Source organism: Anser cygnoides, chromosome 1 (genome assembly GCF_040182565.1).
Source record: "Anser cygnoides isolate HZ-2024a breed goose chromosome 1, Taihu_goose_T2T_genome, whole genome shotgun sequence".
In the NCBI taxonomy this organism is placed as follows: Eukaryota; Metazoa; Chordata; class Aves; order Anseriformes; family Anatidae; genus Anser; species Anser cygnoides.
In genome coordinates this window covers 43,674,808-43,680,807 of record NC_089873.1, presented here as the reverse complement: position 1 = coordinate 43,680,807, position 6,000 = coordinate 43,674,808, and positions in this window count along the sequence as shown.

The window sequence follows — 6,000 nt, the reverse complement described above, 5'->3', positions numbered from 1 at the left end:
CCTGAAGGCCTTCCATGAAGTAAATATTGTATACGCCATTTAATTAGATTCTGAATTGACTCAGTCACTTGTTCTCATAAGTTAACTGCACTGAAGCAAGTAAGTTTACCACGACAGCAGAGAGACTATGCCCAGATGCTTGCAGGATTAGTTCTGCAGACTCTCCAGCTCGGGAAACATGACTTCACACTGCATGTAGAAAAGAAAGTTTACTAAAATACTGGGACTATGCACAGACACACCAGCATTTGCACACGTACCCTGAAGCTGGTTTTGGCACTGGGATGCACAAGGAAACAGAATAACTTGGCAAGTGAGAGTGATTGCATTGCAGTGACCAGATGTGATTTAATTGTTCGCAATGTCACGCGGATCAGCCCTGAAGTGATGTTGATTGGAGATGTGGTGACAACTATTAAACTGCTTCTTAGCCCAAGACAACTTAATCATATTTCCCATTGTCTCTCTCTCCTTCTGAAGACAAAGTATTACTTACAACAACAATCATTAAGCAGTCCTCATATTCAGGCCCACATCAGTGCATTTATTGTGAGCATGTCAATAAAAAAGCAGGGGAAAGCTTCAGTACCATCATAACCCACCTTTTGAAAAGTATTTTTTTAACTTATTTTTTTTAAATAAGCAGGCCTAAAACAGAAATACTGCTGAGTTTCATTTCAGTCACACCATTTCTCCAAATGGTGAAGTTTTTTATTCTTCAGTGGCTTGTTTCTGCTTTGTGATGCTCAGACTGACAAACCTGGTTATCTGTGTAGCTCCATCATGTCATTGATGATTTCAGATCAGACTCAAGCTTAACTTCAACCTCATATGTCTCACGTTAGCTTAGTAAACACATCAGCTTAGTAAACAGCTTGCTTTTCTCAACTTCCTAATTAAAATTTGAAAATGCACTTTAGATTTCAAAAGGGCTTTTCAATCATATTTTAATATTTAGGGCTCAAAAAGATACTTACAGAGTATACTAAAATCAGAGTTAATTACAATAACTCCTTGTAATCAAGGTCCCACCCATTTTCAGATGCATATCATAATGTCACTGATCTCACCTGAAAATGAACACAGGGCTAACAGCTTCAGTAAATATAAGGTTGATAGCCAGTGTTATCTGTTGCACTGTTCACACCCCCAAATTAATTAGCTGCCGCAATTTTATGGAATCATGATTTGCCCTTGCACTTTTTTTTTTCCTCTATGCCTACGCATTTGACTATGCACCACTGCATAGTCACTGCATATTAGTTCATCACTGATAATTCTGGAACAATTTAAAATATGTTCTGCTGTTTTAACATCCTTTAAGGTCAAGTTTGTCTGTTTCATGACCACACTATATTTCTCCTCCTTTATTCTGTATAGAAATCTTTTGATGTAAACAGTGAGAAACCCAGTAAAGCATAATCAATAAACAAGTTTCCACAGAAAGGTCTGCATTTTTCCTCTTTTTTCTTTTCATTAATAGAGTTCTTCTAAAATAAATCATGTTGATCCAAAAATTCAACTCAACGTACATATTAATACACTGGACAAAGAAGGTAGGTGGATAATGCTTTTGTTCATTTCTTCAGATAACTAAAAACACTAGCTATGATCTGTGTGAATTCACGTATTGTCGATATGCTGACGCTACAGATATGGTGCTTGTAGATGAAACCTGAACTGGCATTGAATTAGCCAGCTGAAGATACTTGTGGCCTTATAGAGGGCAATTTGCCCTCTTCTCAAAGGGCCTCAGTACAGACAAAACTTCACATAGAGACTCAGTCCTTAAAGCAGCCACAATAAGTCACGGTAACAAAGGGAACGAGATTCAAGTTTCAGATACCAAGGATATCCAAAGGTGATCAAGGATAAAAGGTTTGATTTGTAGGTGCTTTTAAACTGCCTCCAGGCCTAAAAGAAGGGGTGGGCCCTGCCCAGCAGGCTTGCTCTTCTTTTGCAGCAGTTATTTTTAGAGAGTACGTAGACTTACAGGCTGCTATAGACCCCATGTTGAAACTTACTGGACTGAGGAGTAGACCCTGCATCTGAATTTCAGCGGAGTCCAAACAGAATCTTTCAGCAAACCTTGATCCTGTTATCCCTGTTGTCAACTGGAGTTGAGTCTTAAACAAAAACTGAAAAAGAAAAAAAGAAAGGTAAAGAAGTGTTTTTAAAGGCCAGATTAGTTTTGGTGTTAGGGAAAACAGCCACTGTGTTATCTACAAAAAGTAATCCATTACATGATATTAGAATGTACGCGTGAGTAACGCTTATAATTCTCAGAAAGCACTAAATTACACTTCTTATGGGAAACTTATGCAGTTTTTTGCCCAATAAACAAACTGCTGTTAAACCATTAGACGTCTCATATAGCAAGTTCTGCCATGGAAACTGCATGGAAATAACTGATGGGTTTTAAAAAAGGAAGGATTCTTTCCTCCATAGAAACAAAATGCCACTCAAAAAGCAAATCTGAATGATGAAAAAAATCCTCAGTCTTTTGAGAATTCACAGTCCATATTACAACACTACTGGAATCTGCTTTTAGTTGTACTGAAGTGCAAGGTGCAAGTGAAACCATTGGTCAGCACAAAAAAGAGAAAAGGCTATTGCTATTGCAATTGCATTTGTGTGTTGTGACTCAGTCCTAAGGCATGATCTATAATTTTGAAAGCTTGTTGTACCTGGGATCTTCACTGAAATAACCCGGAGTTTCATGCAATATGCAAATATAATCAAACTGTGTTTGATGGGGGAATGCCTGACACAGCTGATCATCCTGCAAATAGAGTGTGCAGCATTCCCCAGTGCTGTCAAGTCGATACAAGAGATGGAATAACATATTGCTTTAAGAAAAAGGGGCATAAGCAGGATAAAACTATATTATATAATAAAAATAATCCATTTTGTAGCCTCTGGTGAAATAAAGCAGCCGCCCAACGAACTTTCCAATGTAAACTTGGATGTGAAGAGTCCTGCAGCAAGCTGAAATTTCATGGGAGAGGTAGGCAGGAACCCAAATGCAAGTACCCAAGGTGAAATTCAGTCATGACAAGACATTTAGTCCAGTGACTAACATCTAGAATTTGGCTAAAAGGCATAATACAGTGCTGTAGAACCCGAACAGATTTAACTATGCCAGTGCGGTACAGCCTCTTGCCACAAACCTCTGTAGCCACCAGAAAGCAGGGATTCTGCCTGTTAGAGGTGGCTCTGGCATTGAAGCAAATAGCTGCATTTACTGCAGTATTCCAGTTGTGCAGCAGCATCTTAGTTCCAGGGAGTTAATTATCCCACACAAAGTTTAGGACAGGTGGAGACGTGCTACTCAGGCAGCCAGCGAACCTATTTGGAGCTGTGTTGGTTTTTTTTTGCCATGTTCCATTGCACCGTGCTGTGTAGAAATAATTTTCTGGCCCTTGCAACACCAACTCATGAGGGAAGCCAAAAGGTCGTAAAAGTCCTGAGAGTAATAGATCACTATCATTATCTCATCTAACCTCCTGAATACCTCAGCCATTCTACTTTTCTTTAGAAGTTAGATCAAAGCAAGCCTTTTAGAAAGACATCTAATTTTGTTCAGATTACGAGCAACAGTGAGTAATTGGTCCCTATGTTATCCTTACTGCCAGAATAGTACATCTTATTCAAGGTTGAATTTGTTAAACCTCCAGCCATGGGGCCACCTTATGTCATAAGACAATAAATTTTAAGGCTATAAAACCCTCCACCATTACGCCTCTTCCATATACATTGGCCTACCTACACACAGTGATTTAGTTCATTCTTACCCTTTTCTTCGGTAAGCTTGGACTGAGTTCCTTAAATCTCATGTCAAAGTTGATTTCCCACCTTGAAAGACAAACACCAGGTCTGGACACAGCATTCCAGAAAGTTGGTTTCTCAGTGCTATGTACACAGGGAAGATCATTTCCCTAGTTCTATGTGCCACTCCTTTTTGTATATTTTCAAGGATCACACGAGCCTCTAGGCAACATTGCACCAAGAACGTATGTTGAGACTGCTACGTGAGAACACCCCTCCCCAAGACAATCTCCAGTCCTGCAAGTACCCATTGCATTCTTCATTACTTGCTCGCAGCGGCATTAAAACACACTACTTTGGGAATGTAATAATTCAGTACAGTTATTCAGATAATTCTTACCAGCAATTTGGATACTTGATTACAAAATCATACAATAACCGTCCCTGGGGGTGTTCAAGGAAACGCTGGACATGGTGCTTAGGGACATGGTTTAGTAGGTGACATTGGTAGTACGGTGATGGTTGGACCAGATGATCTTGAAGGTCTTTTCCAAAGACCTTGCTCAAAGCAGGGCTAACTTTGCAGCAAAAGCAGGTTGCCCAGGTCCTTGCCCAGTCAGGTTGGAAAATCTTGAAGAACAGAGATTCCTTCTTTCAAGGACAACTTCTTTTAATATTTACTCACTTTCATGGTGATTCTTTTTTTAAAAACAAAACAAAACTTGTGTCATCTAAAAGCATAGCGACCAAGGCCTCTACATGTGCATTTTAGATCTTTGAATAAAATACTAAATTGACAAAGTCTGCAAGCATCCTATTAGAAATAGTCTTGTTTTCTGGCATCTGATTGCTGACTACATGTTGAAAATCTGGCACTAAGCCAGTTTGCAGTCCATATGACCTAGTTTCTGTTAATTCAGTCTAGTTTCGTTGGTTCAGTAAACATCACACGTTACTGAATTAAAAGGTCCAGTGTAGCCCAAGGAATAGCAGGCTGGGAGGCAGACCCGTTGCTTCTTTTAAAACGATCCACCTCCTAAGAAAGTGGTGCCACTTCTCTTTGCTAACTTGCGCTGTTAGAGTCCACTATTTCTACTGGGAATTGACACTGGAAAGCAAGAGCCATTTCACAGATCCCTGCTTCATTCCACCTCCCCTTCTGCAGCAGAAGAATTCTGCTGGACAATTTCTGAAATTTTCCCCAGTTCAGTTGCTTAAAGTATTCTTCGGCTAATTCTTTAATGTCCTTGAGCATTAGCTGTGCAGCTATGCTGATTAGGAAATGTTTAATTTCAGCAAATGCTGCTTTTCATCTTCCTTGAGTGCAGATAATACTCACATTCAAGTCTCTCCTCCAAGTGCCAATTAGCCCCTGTGGCAGAGCACATGAAATCTGACCAGCGGTAGATAAAAAAGGATAAAGTCAGAATAAGCTTATTGCTTTCCACAGGCACCCAGCTCAATCCCAAACATTGCAATTTCTGAAGTTGGGTATTTCTGAGAAGGTATATATTTGGCATTAACATTACACAGATATTAATAAAAAAGTTATTGTCATAACTGCACTTTGCTTCAAGATGTCGGTTCGCAATATGGCAGTTTAAAAGAGCAAGCCTGAGGCTTACGAAGTCCTATATGAAAAACAACCCGATTGGCTCATTAACTAGGCGCCATGCTTTTGCTATTATTTAAACATACTTTAATATCTGTAGTAGGTTTTTTAAAGTGTCATAATAGTTTGAGAGTTGTCACATTAGGTTGTTATAGCTCCAAATGCGTACTTCTTCCCTGCTCAGGCCTGAATCCAATATACAGTAATGTGACTACTTTAGAGGCGCTGTTACGCTTTATGCCAATCCAGCTGCTCTGCAAGTACATAAAATCTGCATAATAAAAATCTTTACGTTAATTTCGGTTTTAAAAACTGACTGCTCACCAGGAACTTATTTCTCGACTTCAGTGTTTTAGCCAGATGAAACATTTTCTTGTCAAGATATCTGAATGGTCTACTGTTTATTGTTTACTAATTAGAGAAATTTGTGCTGATTTGAGTTCATCAGAAGTGGGTGGCTCGTATTTATTATTTAAGCTTCTTTAGTTTTAAAACCGCTGAATGCATTTTCAATCTCCTCTTAAAACTTTTAATGGCGGAATTTCCACAGCTTCCCTAATCATCTATACCAGTGTTTAAATATCCTTGCAGTTAAGGCTTTTACTGAGGTGCAGCCTGCT